Source organism: Triticum aestivum, chromosome 4B (assembly GCF_018294505.1).
Source record: "Triticum aestivum cultivar Chinese Spring chromosome 4B, IWGSC CS RefSeq v2.1, whole genome shotgun sequence".
NCBI classification, from domain to species: Eukaryota; Viridiplantae; Streptophyta; class Magnoliopsida; order Poales; family Poaceae; genus Triticum; species Triticum aestivum.
This window is the reverse complement of record NC_057804.1, coordinates 618,057,586-618,074,659: the sequence shown is the minus strand read 5'-3', so window position 1 is coordinate 618,074,659 and position 17,074 is coordinate 618,057,586. Positions and strand designations below refer to the sequence as shown.

General features: G+C 44.7%; 1 pseudogene; it reads left to right on the top strand.

Moving 5' to 3' along the window:
• Nucleotides 1-462: 462 nt before the first annotated feature.
• Nucleotides 463-2,916, top strand: LOC123089420 (jasmonate-induced oxygenase 2-like; annotated as a pseudogene).
• The last annotated feature ends 14,158 nt before the right edge of the window (nucleotides 2,917-17,074 follow it).

Below are 17,074 nucleotides of genomic sequence, written 5' to 3'. Positions count from 1 at the left end.
ACACTTCTGAGAGACTGGAACGACATGTCTTGAGATTTGATGAAGTGTGCCTCGCTGTTGACGGGCACTTCGCTGAACAATGAAAGAATAAGTTCATTAAATCCTGAAATAAATCAAAAAATAAAATGGTATTGGCCATGTCAAGTTTAGAATTTAAATCTGGCTGAGGAAATGCCATCATTAGGGACCCATGAGCTCTCTCTATTTTAAGTTATCGTCCTCCCGTCCGGCCGCGACCATGTGCAAGCTAGGCGGGCCCCATTTCGACGGCGACGAATCCCCATTTCTCCGGATTTAGTCACCGTCGGTCTGACTCAGCTGCATGTGCGCTCCGAGGTCGGTCGGCCAACCAGACCAGCAGCAATTTGTCCACGTTGAACACAATCCGAGGGAGTTTGCACGTACTCTATGTATACCCCTGCCGAGCACCGGCCAAGCCACGAGTTAAACAGCGGAGGCGCATGCACATCCTCCACAGCCAAGACTCAACCTCAGTTCTTGGCTCCGTTGTGCGGCTGTACGTGGCTCGCGCCCTTGGTGAGTTCGTGTGCGCCAAGGTGTTTAATGGCTATAGTTGCCTTGTTCTGTATAGCGACTTTTACTTACTCCTCTACTTGTCCATATACATAGATAGCTAGGCGCGCAGCGCAATGGCGGACAGCATGCAAGAGTGGCCGGAGGCCGTCGTCCGCGTGCAGGCGGTCGCAGAGAGCGACGTGGCCGCCATCCCGGGCTGCTACGTCAAGCAACCGCGCGACCGCCCAGACCACGTCCTCCACGAGCCCTCCGACATGAGCATTCCGGTCATCGACCTCGCCTGCCTCCTCGCTGGCCGCACCGACAGCTTGGCCACCGACGCCGTTGCCGCGGCGTGCCGGGACTGGGGCTTCTTCCAGGTGGTGAACCACGGGGTGGCGCCGGAGCTGATGCGCGCGGCGCGGGAGGCCTGGCGCGGCTTCTTCCGGCTGCCCATCCCGGCCAAGCAGCACTACGCCAACCTGCCGCGGACGTACGAGGGGTACGGCAGCCGGATCGGCGTTCAGAAGAGCGCCACCCTCGACTGGGGAGACTACTTTTTCCTCCACCTCGCGCCGGAGGACGCCAAGAGCCCCGATAAGTACTGGCCACATCCCGGTATCTGCAAGTATGTCCCTATGATCAACATATTTTTTAAACAGTTTTGCTAGAACTCATCTAAATAAAATATAATTTAGTCACATTCATCTTTTATAGTTATTAGATGTGATGCTATAAGATGCATGTATACTGACGTGGGTTGTATCTGTTTTTGTTTTCAAAGTGAATGGGACTAAATTATGTCTCATCTAGATGAGTTCTAGGTACTTTCTTTTTTAAATTTCTTTTCATGATTATGACTGGCTAGTAGTTACTGTAGCTATAGCTAGCACATGCGTGCGCACGCATGCAATGAAAAGTGGCGAAACGTTCGTTCGTGCAATAGCGTCAGGACCGGCAAGCAAGGTGACAGCTACTATTCCAAGCTTGCCAACAAAAAACATGGCAACAGACGGATGTAACCTAGAAATATGATTTCACACGTGCAGAGTCACTGTTTCTTGATGGCACTCCATATTCTGGAAGTAGAAATTAACATAATACCTTTTCGGATGGATGTACTCGGTAGTAGTACTACTTACAAATAAAAGTTTACACAATGCCACTTTCTGCTTTTAGCTAGAAAGAAAACGTACATATACATGTGGTAGGATTTTTCGCCGAGGATTGACTTCATTTTTATGATAAAAAATGAGCTTTATTGACTCAGTTCGACATTCACAGTCCCGCGTGGCCAGAGTATAGCAAGATCCACACAACCCAAATAAGCAACCTTTAATCCTCAAAAAATAAAGATAAGCAACCTTTGCTGAAGATATGTTGCATAGTACAACCCCCTTAAAAGTTTACACGAATTTCGAAATTACTCAAAAAAGGGTATTCTCGTAAATTCATGATCAACTTCTAATTCCTATTCTCCCCATGCATTGAACAAGAGATCGGAACAATGTAATCCTTTTGATTGAAAGGGAGATATCTTGTGTACCAAAGCAAAACCAAAACTCATATATATATATATGTATGTGTATATATATATATATATATATATATATATATATATATATATATATATATGCTTATTATGCGTGTGTTTACAGAGAGGTGTCGGAGTACGGGCAGGAGGTGGTGAATTTGTGCGAGCTGCTTATGAAGGTGTTGTCGGTTAGCCTGGGGCTGGACGAGGCGAGGTTCCAGGAGGCGTTCGGCGGGGGGACTAACTACTACCCACGGTGCCCGCAGCCGGGCCTGACGCTGGGCCTTTCAGCGCACTCCGAGCCAGGTGTCCTCACTGTGCTCCTACCCGACGAGCACGTTCGCGGCCTGCAGGTCCGCCGCGCAGATGGGTCACCGTGCAGCCTGTCAACGACGACGCTTTCATCGTCAACGTTGGCGACCAGATCCAGGTATATGTCGTATTCGCACATTTGATTTTTTTTAACGGTCGTTCGCCTTCCCTACTGCGAAACTAAGAAACAATTGCTTCAAAAATTGGGCAGATATTGAGCAACTCAGCGTACAAGAGCGTGGAGCACCGGGTGACGGTGAACGCCAAGGAGGAGCGCATCTCCCTGGCGCTCTTCTACAACCCGAGAGGCAACCTCTTGATAGAGCCGGTGCCGGAGTTGCTGACGCCGGAGCTGCCGTCCCTCTACTCTCCCATGACCTTCGACGAGTATAGGGTGTACATAAGGAAGAACGGCCCCAAGGGGAAGGCGCAGCTCGAAGGCCAAGCCATATCTGAAAAAAATAATCAATTAACCGCATCTTTTGGTATGAGCATATAATTATTGTGTAAGTATGTCTGTATATTGGCATTTCAGTAATCTTGTTAGATGTGTGTATCCAATCATGTTAAGGGTTAATGATTATATTGGCATTTTCTTTGTGTTCCATCTATCACCCATACAACTGAGAACTAAAGTAATGTTTTTTTAATTATTTGGATTGCTTACCACTTGTCACATGTGGTAGAACTGAAGTAATGTTGAGAACCAGTACGAAATGTACTGAGCTTCTTCGTAAATATATATCTGCAGTATACAAATGCACATGTAGACATGGCTTCTACTTCCGAGAATGAGCTCGGACAGACGGTTTCACCCACAGTCTGCGCAAGCAGAGCATGCGGTCACCTGTGTGGGCGCCACCTGTTGCTTCAGTGGCGGAGGGTACAATTGGGCACCTGGCAGGCAGCCATACCCCAACTGGGCCTACTACTGATGACGTCATAGCATTCGGAGGGATCTCGGACCGGAAGTCTGGAGACATATGGGTGAGTCACCGGATTCAGGCTCAACCTGCTGATGACCTGCAGTTGGGGCACGCCATGCGGGCGGCCAAGCTTCGTGACATCGAGGTCACTACAGGTATGTCAGTCAATACGAGTTGCTCAATTTTGCATTTCTCCGATGATGAAATCATACATAATGTTAATAACTTGGGTCTTTCACTGGGTAACACTAGCAAAGAAGTAGCAAAATCAGTAAATGACTTGCTAGACTTGGAGGCCGATTACCGATAGAGCCATGGAGATGATTCATAATATTGCAGGGTAAAACCAATGAATTATACGAACATTAATGCTCTAGCGGTTGGGGCACTAGAGTGGCTCTGTGAGGATCTAGTACCCTCTAGTGTGTTACAGGAAGAGGATGCTGACACGGGCTCAAATGGGTATACGCCCCCTGCATCCAGATATGAGCGCACAAACACACCTCAGTTATGCGGACTAAGAGGTTGTGCATGATAAGACAAAACGTACCTGGAAGAGGAAGATTTATCCTACTTCCGCCGTACGTAGAAGCGCTAGAATTCTGACCACAAAGAAATTTCACTTTGAAAGATAAACGAATCTTTTGGAATAGCATAGGCCTGGCAGACTTGGCTAAAAGAAGGTTCCTTGTAGAGGCATCATTAGAACATAAGTTGGACTTTATTGCCTTACTTGAGACAGGTAGGGATAATTTCATGTCACAATTTCTTAGCACCATATCTGGTGGTATTGCCTTTGACTGGCATTGTCTACCTACAAGAGGAAGATCCCGCAGGATCTTACTTGGGGTCAAATGCGAGACACTAGAGGCTGTCAATGTAGTGTTTGGGGACTTTGCCGTCAAATTCAAGGTGTGCCCGATTGATGGGTTCTGATGGGCGCTAGTTGATGTATATGGAGCCGCTTAAATAAAGCTCAAGCCTGATTTCCTAGCAGACCTTGTACGGGTTTGTGGGGATGAGAGATTATCTATCCAGGTTGGAGGTGACTTCAACATCATTAGGAGAAGAGACACAAAAAACAACAATAATTTTGATGGCAGATGATCATTCATGTTTCATACCATTATCAAGAGTCTTGACCTGAGGGAGATAGAACTCTCAGACAGAAAGTTTACTTGGGAAAACACACTGCCAAATCCAACTTACGAGAAGTTGGATCGAGTTCTCACTAGTACTGATTGCGAATCAAAGTTTTCTTTGGTGATGGTCCAAGCTCTAGAGAGAGGAATTTCCGATCACACCCCGCTGCTTGTTGATTATGGGGAAGCGACACATGCGGGAAACAAGAACGTCTTCTCTTTCAAACTAGCATGGTTTGAGAGAGAGGGCTTCATCAAGCTGGTAGCCCGGGAATGGGCTAAGGCCACAGGAGGGAGGCCGAATATTGAGCAGTGGCAAAATAAGATTAGACACTTGAGGCAGTTCCTCAGGGGCTGGGCTAAAAATGGAAGTGGGATCTATAAGGTGAAAAAAGAGGGGCTTATTAATCTTATAAATGAACTCGATCTAAAGGTCGAATCCATCTTATTAGATGTGGACGAACGGGCATCTAAAACGGAGGCTGAGCAGAAACTGTGAGAGCTTCTAAGAGAAGAAGAGATTAAATGGGCACTTAGAGCTAAAGTGCGACAAATGATCCAAGGGGGCGACAATACCCATTTTTTCCATATGATTGCAAATGGAAAGCATAGAAAGAAGAAAAAAATTCAGCTTGAGCAGCATGAGGATATAATTGTAGGCCACGAGAACCTAAAATTGTATATCTCTAATTACTATAAACAACTATTTGGTGTTCCCGAAGGCAATTTTGTGTCTTTGGATGAGCATGTGGTTGGGGATATACCTCCGCACCATTCACATAGAAAGAGGTGTTTGAAGCCATATCATAGATGAAGAATAATAAGGCACCAGGACCAGACGGTTTCCTAGCAGAATTTTATAAGAAATATTGGCATATCATTAAGGGTGACCTTATGCTGATGTTCCACGACTTGCTTAGTGGCCATCTGCAGCTATCCCACCCAAACTTTGCAACGATAATGCTGTTGCCAAAGAAGGAGGAGGCAGTGCGCATTGAGCAGTTCCGACCGATATGTGTGCTCATTGTGACTTGTCAGTTTTATTTTTTTACTAAAGTTGGGACTAACAGTCTAACGTGGATTGCACATAGTGTGATGCAATCCACTCAGACGGCTTTCATGCCGGGCAGAAACATACTAGAGGGTGTGACTGTCCTACATGAAACACTTCATGAGATACACTCAAAGAAACTAGACGGGGTGGTCTTCAAAGTGGATTTCAAAAAAAAACGTATGACAAGGTTAAATGGCCTTTCCTCCAGCAGGCCTTACGTATGAAGGGTTTTGACGATTCCTGGAGGAAGCTGGTCAATTCATTTATATAAAAAGGAAGCATAGGGATTAAAGTGAATGATGATACATGTTATTATTTCTAGACACACAAGGGTCTCAAACAGGGGGACCCGATGTCTCCTATCTTGTTCAATATAGTAGCGGATATGTTGGCAATTCTCATAGGAAGAGCTAAAGTGTGTGTTTGGGCATTGTCGCATGTGGCATTTTAAATTATCCTGAATATGTAAGACAATTATCAACCATTGCCATTGTAAATTTTCCTCAACGGCGAGCAGAGCGGAGTGCAGGGACGCCAGAGCGGAGTGTGCTGTGGCCTCCTAAATGGCGAGCAAAACGCGTGGACGGACACGAGCAGAGTGCGCTGCCGGCATGTCAACGATGAGCAAAGCGCACAGCGGGGGGGGGGGGGGAGCAAAGCGCGTCGCGGCCGCTTGAATGGCGATCAACCACACCTGCATATTGCAATTATGGTCAACATTCTGGCACCGCCTGGGAGGAGCGACGGCCCATCCATCAGACAAGAGGTGATATCTGGACCGTATGTGATAGTGGGCAGATACATACACGTCTGAGAACGGGGCCCATGTACGCCATCCGGGAACCATTTCGGGCTTCGAGCCCAGAACCATCAATAAATTTTGAGTTTGTTTCTCGTCATATTCTAGATTACCATGCAATAAGTAATTGTAAATTTGTTCACACCAATTAAACCTAAACGTGTTCCCACTTAGCACTGGGCTATAAAAACTACCCACTCGAAAATAATTTCACAATTCCTCTCCTCATCACCTAAAAAACAGATCTTTTCCATGGCCGGTAGGAGGAGTTTCGGGTCGACATATAACCAGGGAGCCAAGACCAAGGCTGCGAAAGCACTAGAGAGGTCCCGCCGCCATGCGGCAGCCGCATCAGCGATGTCTTGGCACACCACGGAGCCCTCGAACGAGCTCTCATCAGCACACGAGGGCTCTCACAAGCGCACTCGCCGCGTCGGTGATCGCGGTGACCTAGCGGTGCTGAAGTCCTTGGCCAGCGACGACGACATTCTCGTTGGCCTAATTAAGCAGCAGGAGTTGGTCGATGGCTTGATGAAGCCGCTCGAGATTAGCGATGCCTCGGTTGAAAAGGCGACTGGCCTCATCGAGCAACTCATGGGTGACAATGCAAAGCTCCTCAAGGCGCTCGACGAGCAGGAGGAGGAGGAGGAGACCGCCGGCTGGAAGAAATTGATGGGGGACTTGAAGAAGCTCCGGATCGAGTCCGGGCTGGAGGTGGAGGAATCTGTGACTGCTATCAAGCAAAGTCGTGAGAAATTGAAGAAGGAGCTGGAGTATCTTGTCGCCCGGCGATCCATCGAGGAGTAGAGAAAGTAGTGACCAAGATCGTTGTCTGCGATTTCCTTCTTCTCTTGCCCTCGTGTCTTCCAAGCATTGTGGCATGTGGCATTTTAAATATCTGAAATATGTAAGACAATTATTATCCGCGCCATTGTAAATTTGTCATCGTACTATCTTTTGCTATTTTAGTTGTCGTTGTATTATACGTTGCCGCATGTGACATTTTAAATGATCCAGAATACGAGTTGAAAACACGAACAAAGCGATTAACGTTGAGCGGGGCCATGAGATCACAAGCAAACAAACTTCGTCCAGGTTCTTTAATTAACCGCATGTTACACAGTGCTCGGCCGCCATTAATGGAGAAGTTGTGAGCGAGGCAGGTGGCTGATGGATGGAGGTCAAAGAGCTCGCTTCCCGTGAGCATGCGGGGCGGAATGCTCGCACGTGTCCCATCGAGTCTGCGTCGTGGACAGGTTGCACGCGTCCCGTCGAGCCCTGCGCGGTGGACTGCTCGCACGTGTCCCATAGAGCCTGCACGGCGGACTTCTCGTGCTCGTCCCGTCTAATCAAACAATTGCACGCACGCCATTGACTATATGGTTAAATTTTGGGATAAAATACAAAGCTGACCAATGAACGAGGACCGAGGTAGTACTTTGCCATAAAAAGAGGGACACGTGGCCGCACTTAAATGGTTACATGAACACACACGGTTCATATAATACAACTATTTACGATATTAACATGTCAGCTATTTGTTTCAAAAGGACTTCGTTGGCTATTAATGTGTGCGTCTTATCTCAAACTGAACGATTCTTTTACCACGGCATATATGTGCCATGTCATGAAACCATGCCAACTTTCATGATTTTTGGGTGAGTTTTTGATTTATTGGATTTAAAACCAAAATGCTCAATGTTTCAGGATGACGAGACATTTGTAATTCATTCTCATTCCTTCAATGAGACCTAAACATGCACCCAAGGACACATGTATGATTTTTCACTCATTTTGCTTCACTGGAGCATGTGCTTGTAGTTCAAATTTCAATTACGGACAATGAATGCCTAGAAAACTTAATTAATGTATAAAATGGCCAAATGAACACTGAATAGTTAATTTCAGCACGACACTCATGTTATTCTATGTTGCCTGTAGAAAAAATTACAAGGCGAGAAGAGATAGCGATTATCGTTTCGCCCACAAGAGGGGCACGTTTCCCTACGGAACCACGAGGGTTGTGAGAAGCTCCAGTTTGCAAGAGGCTTGTAATAAAGTTTGGCCCAAATTGGACAATTTTTTACCATGACATATATGTGCCATGCCGTGACACCATGCCAAGTTTCATGATTTTCTGGTGAGTTTTGAATTTACGAAGATCTAAAAGCCGAGATTCCCAATGTTTGTGACCGAGCTAGGACGCCGAGACGGTTTAATTCATTTCTATTCATTGCATGAGACCTAAATGTGCACCCAAGGACACATGTACGCTTTTTCTAGCCATTTTGGTGCAATGGAGCATGTATTTGTAGTTCAGATTTTAATTATGGACATTAAATGCCTAAAAACTCAGTTAATGTATAAAAAAGGCCAAACGAACCGTCAATAATTTCAAAGTTCAGCACAAATCTCCCGTTGTTCCATGTTGCCTGTAGAAGAAAATACAAGGCAGGGATCAATTATCGTTTCGCCCACAAGGGGGACATGTTTCCCTATCGAAACCATGGGGTTCTTGCGTGAGACTCCGGTTTGTAAGAGGTTTGTAATAAAGCTTGACCCAAATTGGATAACATATTTTACCACGACATATATGTGCCATGTCGTGACACCATGCCAACTTTCATGATTTTTGGTTGGTTTATAGGAATTTAAAAGCGAGATTCCCAATGTTTGAGGACGAGCCATGACGCCGAGACGGTTGTAAGTCATTCACATTAATTGCTTGGGACCTAAACATGCACCCAAGGACACATGTATGATTTTTCTAGCCATTTTGGTGCACTGGAGCATGTATTTGTAGTTCAGATTTGAATTATAGATATTAAATGCCTAGGAAACTCAATTAATGTATAAAAAGGCCAAACGAACCCTGACTAATTTTAAATTTCAGCATGGACATCGTGTCGTTCCATGTTGTTTCTATAAAAAAATACAAGGCGACAAGAGGCAGTGATTATCATTTCGCCCACAAGAGGGACACGTTTCCCTATCGGAACCACAAGGCTTCTTGAGAGAAGCTCCGGTTTGTAATAAAACTTGCCCCAAAATGGACAATTTTTTCCACGACATATATGTGCCATGTCATGACATCATGCCAAATTTCATGATTTTTGGGTGAGTTTTTGATTTACGGGGATTTAAAAACTGAGAATCTCAATGTCCGAGGCCGTGCCAGATGCCAAGACGGTTTAATTCATTCTCATTCTTTGGATGGGTCCTAAGCATGCATCCAAGGACACATGTATGATTTTTGTAGCCATTTTGATGTACTAATTTGTATTATCCACATTAAATTAATGCTTATAAAACTTAATTATAATGTATAAAAAGGCCAAACGAACCCTGAATATTTAAATCGGTCCTGGTCACCCGTGGGTAAGCACTGTGCGCATGCATCGTGCTAGCTCACGCTTCCTTCTTTACTAAGTTTTTCATATTAATGGTGTTATATATATCCAAACACGCTAAGTTTCCTGCCACTCCTCCCATCGGTTTCCCGCTGCCAGTGTCAGTGCTCATAGAAGGCTAGGTGGCAACAAACCGGCCATGTAAATGTTGCGCATAGTTTCTAGAAGCACAAACATATGTGATAGTAGAGAGTAGGTCCCACATGGTGACCAGCATGAAACATCTTAAAGGCAAGGAGGCAACTCTTCCCAGTAAGGGGCGGCTTCCCATCCGCTATCTGAGTCGAATAGAACGCAGAAGTTCATACATTTGTACAGATCGGTGCTATCGAGTTTACTAGTCGGTGCCACCGAGATGGGTCAAAAGTGTGTAACGGTTGGATTTTGTGTCGAGGCTATATATCACTACTAGGGAAAACCTTATACACAGAATCTTACTAGTAGCCCGTGTTAAAATGAGGCGCTACTGCTAATTAGCAGTAGCGCGTCTGCCAAAAGCGCGCTACTGTTACCCCCTTAGCAGTAGCGCGGCAAGAACAGAACACGCTACTACTATAATTGCCACACCGTTCCCGATGTGCTAGATATAGTAGTAGCGCCCTTCTAGAAACGGCACTACTACTACGGATTTTAGCAGCAGCGTGTTTTCCCTTCCCACGCTACTGTTAAAGCCATTCTCACCTAACCCCCCGCGCGGCCTGATTCCCTCTCCTCTGCTTCCTCCCCTAATTCCCCACTCTCTCTTCTCCCCCTTGTCGCCTCCGCCTCGCCGCCGTCTCGCCGCCGAATCCCCCGACCCCGCCTCACGGCCGTCTCCCCCGACCCCGCCTCGCCGCCGTCTCCCTCGACCCGCCTCGCCGCCGTCTCCCCCGACCCCGCCTCGCCGCCGTCTCCCCCGACCCCGCCCGACCGCGCCTCGATGCTGCCGTCTCCCCTGACCCCATCTCTCTCCCCGCCCTCTGTAAGCACTCTCCCCTTCCGATCCCTCTTGTTTGCTTAGTATGAACCCTAGCTATTTAGTGCTAGTTAGTATGAACCCTAGGCTATTTTTAGTGTTAGTTAGTTAATTTAGTGTTAGTTAGTTAGTTAGTATGAACCCTTAGCAGTAGTTCCTAGGTACTAATTAGTTAGTAAGAACTAGGTACTAGTTAGCTAGGTACTAGTTTATTTTTATTTATAGTAAGTTTATTTTCAGTAAGAACTAATTGAATTAATAGGACATGTTAGTAAGAACTTGTTGCTATTTTTTTAGTTAAAACATTTTTTCCCGCATCGACGTGGACGATGCCTATCCCGCATCCTCGTCGTCGAGTCGGTGGAGGACGACACCTGCTTGAACAGATGGGCCATGTCCGGGACTGGGCTCCGTCGGGGTGGTACTGGGAGGCGCTACCTACCGGGGGGCGCAGGTTGGTGAGGAGCCAGCCTGTCGTTGACCCGAACCTTCTTTGGTGGCGGTCGCGTGGGCCAGTGACGGTCCAGAGGCTCGAGGACCCCGCGGAGGTGGTGCGTCACTGTGTTAGTGAGGAGGACGCGCACATCCGTCGCTACTTGTTTGCGTTGGAACAGAGGTTCTCCAATACCTGGCAGGTTCTCTAGGGATCTCACTGGAGCTATGATCCCGTGATGGTTCCTTCTCTGTGGGTGTCCACCCCCCGCGCCGATACCCGCCGTGTGCTAGGTTTTTAGTTGTATTAGTGATGTTATATGTATGACACTATTCGGGATGTATTAGTGATAATATTCGACGATGTACGAACACGCATGAGATGATTTACTTTTGCTTATTCAATGCATGCTAATTTGAGTCCTATAAGATATTTTGAAATGTATATCTTGTGTCGCTCAAATAGGATATGTGCTTGCCCAAGTGGCCGGTCATGTTTGCAGGTTACACCTCCGAGTGACCTATGTTTTGCCGGAGTGTTGATTCATTTCCGTTTCGGCAAATTTCAGGCGCTCGATATGTCCTATTTTAGCAAAGGTCATGCCGGATTTTTTCGTGAATTTTGGCATGACTTGTGTCAGAATATGTAGGAAATATCGAGTGCCCCGGATTTGTGTGTTGAGTATCCTGGTGGTTGTCTTTGATCGATTTTCAATTAATATTTTAACGATGAACATAGGAAATGTCTGACGACGAAAAAGATTTCAGTATTTGCAAATACTGCAAAGACGAGCGTGGCCTGTGCGACGGAATCTTCCTAGATGATGATAGGTGCTTCAACATCAAGCTGGACGAGAACTTTGAAGTGGATACAATAAGTCATAACGACAAGTCTTTTTTCGTAATTAAGCATGTCATATGCTTCATTTGCTTCAACTTATAATTTGTTCTTACTATTCTACTAGCGTATCCCCTGCCATGCAAGAGTTTTTGTATTGGATAAGATAGGTTGCAGTCGTACTATGGAGGTAAAAAAAATTTATTTGAAGACCGAGCATGGTTATATTTTCCACACAAAATTATACAATTCAGACGACTACACCTATTTTGGATGCAAAACATGGCGAGCACTATGCAAGACTTATGCATTTGAGCCTGATATGGTTATCACCTTTGATATTCGTCCGGAAGATGATATTGAAGGTAATATCGACATCTGGGTCGATGTGCAGACGCCTCCAGTTATACCAAAATGTGAGTTTCTCAACCATATTTATGTCTTTGATATTGTTTATTCAAAAATAGTTGACAATTAATTTCTATTGATAGCTTATTTTGGTGCAAGCAAACATGTCCAGCGCTTGGTAGACAGGACCGTATACTGTGCCAGGGCTGAACTCAACTGCGAGGAGCTCAGTCATTATGTTTCATGGCTTGCGGATCTTGATACTGTCAAGACAAATTTTCTTCCTGCATTTAGAAATGTTAGTACTAAAAACGTGCGATCAATAATGTTCGTACTGAACTATGGTCACATGTATTTAGGAAGGATGGTAAGATTTTTAATATTTGTCCTCAGTGCATCTTTTCCATACATTATTTTTGAAGCTAAACTTCATTGCTAAGTATGTTACCATACGATGTTCTTCAACAGGGAGTCCCGATGAATGTTGTGCCTTATGGGATCGAGACTAAAGGTACCATGAGTATTATTAGCTTACGGCCAAGATATCCTACAGATTACTGTAGTGCATTCAGGATTAGCGACGGATGCTTAATAGTGTAAGACTGGACCAAATATGTGATGAGGGAGCGCAGAGAAGTACTAGGGGGCAACAAATAGAAGCGCAACCCACGATTAGGAGACAGGTTCATCTGCATGCTCCAACTTGATCAAGGAGGAGAGCTACACATGTTTTATGTTATTTTACCTAAGAGAGAGCAGCAGGAGTGATTAGCTAGCTAGAAATGAGTTTGAGGATGATGATGTGCTACACTATTACTATGATGATAAAATAGCTAGTGTTGGTGGTAATAACTATGATGATTATTATTAGCTAGTGTTAGTGGTGATTAAATAAATAATATTGGTGGTAATTACTATGATGATGATTAAATAGCTTGTGCTAGCGGATTAGATTCAAGTGGAGGCAACATGTGGTGCACATCGAAAGTACTACTAGTCCAAACTCTATCAAGTTTAATTTGGACTAGTAGTATACTTTTGACATGCACCACATATTGCCTCCACTTGAACCTAATCCACCTTCATTTGACACACTGGACATAATGATCCTCATAACTGGTATTTTACCAATATTTGTACGATGGAGAGAAAACCGCATAAATACACTAAAAATAAAAAAATAAAAAATGAATACTAGTAGCGATGGAGAGAAAACGCGTCGCCACTAGTTTCATTAGCAGTAGCGTGGGGGTGAACAAACGCTACAGCTATTTGTCCTAGCAGTAGCGCGCGCCGGCACGCGTTACTGCTAAGCAATAGTTGTAGCGCCTTATTAGTAGCGCGCCTACCCGCGCTACTAGTGAGCACAAAACCAGCGCTACTGCTAGGGTTTTCCCTAGTAGTGTATACCCCTCCACCCTCCTCTTACCAAGTAAGAGAGGCATCAGAACGTGCCTACACTTAGAGAACCACCTACTCATGTGTTGAGATCAAGAGATTCATTCCTACCATTTGAACCTTAATTTCTAGCCTTATCCAAGTTGCTTTCCACTCAAATCATTCGTCCATCATAGCCAAATCTATGAGAGAGTGTTGAGTGTTGAGCAGACTATCATTTGAAGCACAAGAGCAAGAAGTTTATCATCAACACACCGTCTATTACCTTTTGGAAGAGTGGTGTCTCCTAGATTTGTTAGGTGTCGCTTGGGAGCCTCCGACATGATGTGGAGTTAAACCAAGAAGTTTTTAAGGGCAAAGAGATCGCCTACTTCGTGAAGATCTACCTGAGTAGGGCTAGAATTCAAGCCGAGTCGAGCCAGCTCGGCTCGACTCGCTAGAGCTCATTTTGTTAACGAGCTAGCTCGACTCGACTCGTTACTATAACGAGCTCAAATACAAGATTGGCTCGGCTCATGTAGCTCGTGAGCTAGCTCATTTAGCTTGTTAAGCTCGTTATAGATATGAACACCAAACCTTATGAATATGATAAAAAATATTAATAGAGAATGTAACATGTACATATTAAGCATTTACGATGTTCAGAAAACAATGTTAAGTAGCTTAACTTACAATTGTCAGTACCACCAACATGTCAGCAAGTCAGTAACATGTACATGACCACAATTCCATATACAATGATACATGACCATAATAATGAGAAAGTTAATAACATGTACATGACCCGAGAGGTGGGTTTACATGGCACTGACGCCCTCACGAACAGAGGAGGCAGGGGCGTCGACAGTCTGGTCTCTCGCTAGTTCGCTATGGATGGAAGGAGAGGAAACACGTTGTGCATCTCCTTGGCGTCTGAGCCTAGTGTTTTACAGATGGGCCTTATGTTGTGCCTATGCGACTGGCCTGGGATGTAAGGTGGTACTGGGTGGCTGACTTTTATACTAAGCCTAACGAGTTACACGAGTACTCATGAACTCGGCTCGTTTAACTTGGTATCTTAAAAATAAAGCTCGGCTCGACTCGTTATTCTTCGGGTTTGAGTCGATTCGAGTTGAGTCACGAGCTACTCGTTTAGCTCGCGAGTTTCGAGCTTTTTTTCCAGCCCTATACCCGAGTGGGGCAAGTCCTTTGTGGGTGATGGCCATGGTGGGATAGGCAAGGTTGCTTCTTCATGGACCCTTTGTGAGTGGAGCCCTCTGCAGACTCATGCATCCGTTACCCTTCGTGGGTTAAAGTCTCCATCAATGTGGACGTACGATAGCACCACCTATCAGAACCACGCCAAAAATTCTCCGCGTCTCCTTTGCGTTTGCACACTCCAATCCCACTCCTTTACTTTCTTGCAAATTGCATGCTTTACTATTTCTGCTGCCTATACTCTTGTCATGCTTGCTTGAGATGTATTGGGTTCCCTTTAATATGTGCTAAACTCCACCTTAATTTGAAGAAATTAAAAACTGCCACTTTTACTCGTCAAGGGTATAATCACCCCCCCCCCTCTAGACCCCTCTTCTCGATCCTTTCAACTTGGTTGTTGATGCTCTTGCTATTATCATAGGAAAAGCCAAGCAGAATGGGGTGGTTATGGGAGCGTTGATCATGGGGTAAATATGTTACAACTGCTTAAAGACGACGTTGAAAGTGCAAAAAAATGAAATTTATTTTAAGTGATTTTGAGCAAATGTTTGGGCCTGTGATAATTTTCATAAAAGTGCTTTTCTTATTTGGAGATGTTGTTAACAAAAAAAGATTGATATCAGGAAATACTCTCTCTCCGTCCCATAATGTAAGACGCTTTTTGACAAAAAAATGTCTTACATTATGGGACAAAAGGAGTATTTAGTTGAAAATTTAGAGAACTTCCTTTGAAATACCTTGGTATGCTTGCGTCTAATGTGAGAGTTAAGAATAAATAGTGGAAAGGTGTGGAAAATAAAATAGAGAAAAGAGGTGGTTGTTGGCAGGGGAAAATGTTGAACATTGTTGGTAGGATTACTTTGTGCAGTTTTGTTTAGTGAATATTCCTTTATATGGGATGTGTTTCTATCCCATACGTGTTGGGGACAAGAAGAGAGCTGAGTTTTACATGGTCAGGTTTGTGTGGCAAGAAGGAGAAGATAAGAAAAAAAATATTATTTGGTTAATTGGAAAACCTGTTTCGGACCTGAGGATTAGGGTGGCTTGGGCTCTTTAATACTAAACTTGTGAACAAAGCTTGGATGGCTATGGAAGTGGAAATTGGAAACTGAAAATGGATTGTGCAATTTTGCAGATAAAGGAGGAAAATTAAAAGGTGTTGATGCTAGCGGTAACTCTCATAGTGCAGGTAGAGGGTCGAGGTTCACAAGGGTGGCGTCGAGGAGTGCTTCATATCAGTGGCTTAAGAATCTCAACTGCGGCCTTCCCTAGTGTGGCGACAACTCTTCGCAGAAATTGTCCCTCAATGCATTAGTTCTCTTTTTGACGGATTGTCCTCATATTTGCTCTAGTTTAGCTTGGTCTACTTGTCTTAGATTTTTAGTTCTTGGATCTTTACCTATTTTGTTATATTGCTGGAGTCCATTTTAAGCTTTGATGTTTAGATCATGTGCTTCCAGGTTTTTGGTGATGATCTGAGCTGATGCAAATGTTTGTAGTTAGGGTAGGGAAAATGCTTGTGAATCGGATGTTTTCTTTAACAAAAATCGGAGGGGGTGGGTGGGTGGGCCCTATCTTTTATTAAAAAAATTAAAGTAAATAACATTATCCTTTTGTACTTATAGTTGAAATAGTTTTCATGGTACAAATAAGAAAATAAGAATTTGGCGAATCCTTGTTCTGAAGTTAGCGCACCATTGGGATAAGGAAATATTAGTAGGCACAGAGGCAGCCCGTTGGAAGGAAGGAAATAGCAAGAGCCAGGGATAAATATGTTACAGTCGTATGAATGGTTTCTTTCTCAATAGCAGAGCTAAATAATTAGGCATCCCAATAAGAAAAACAATTAGGACTAATCTTGAGGGGGGAAATGAAAGACACAGCGAATAGATAAATTTTCCTATGAAACAAGATTTTGCTTGTGCATTCGAATAGTTGTCTGGTCCCTTATTTAGCGCCTCTAACTCATTCAAATTAAGGATAGTATAACCGCACCTAAAGCGAGCCCTCTCACGCATCTACGCTCCTTGCCGTCAGATTTTGTGGCTCGATCCTTCCTGGCCGTCCGATACACCTCCTTCCGCGCATGGGCTTCTCATGGGCCGACTGTCCTATAGGCAGCTGCTCCCGAAGCCAAATCCAGGCCCTCTCGTTCGCCTATACCAAGGAACGTCCGATCTCAGATGGACGGTCATCGAACATTTCCTCCGATT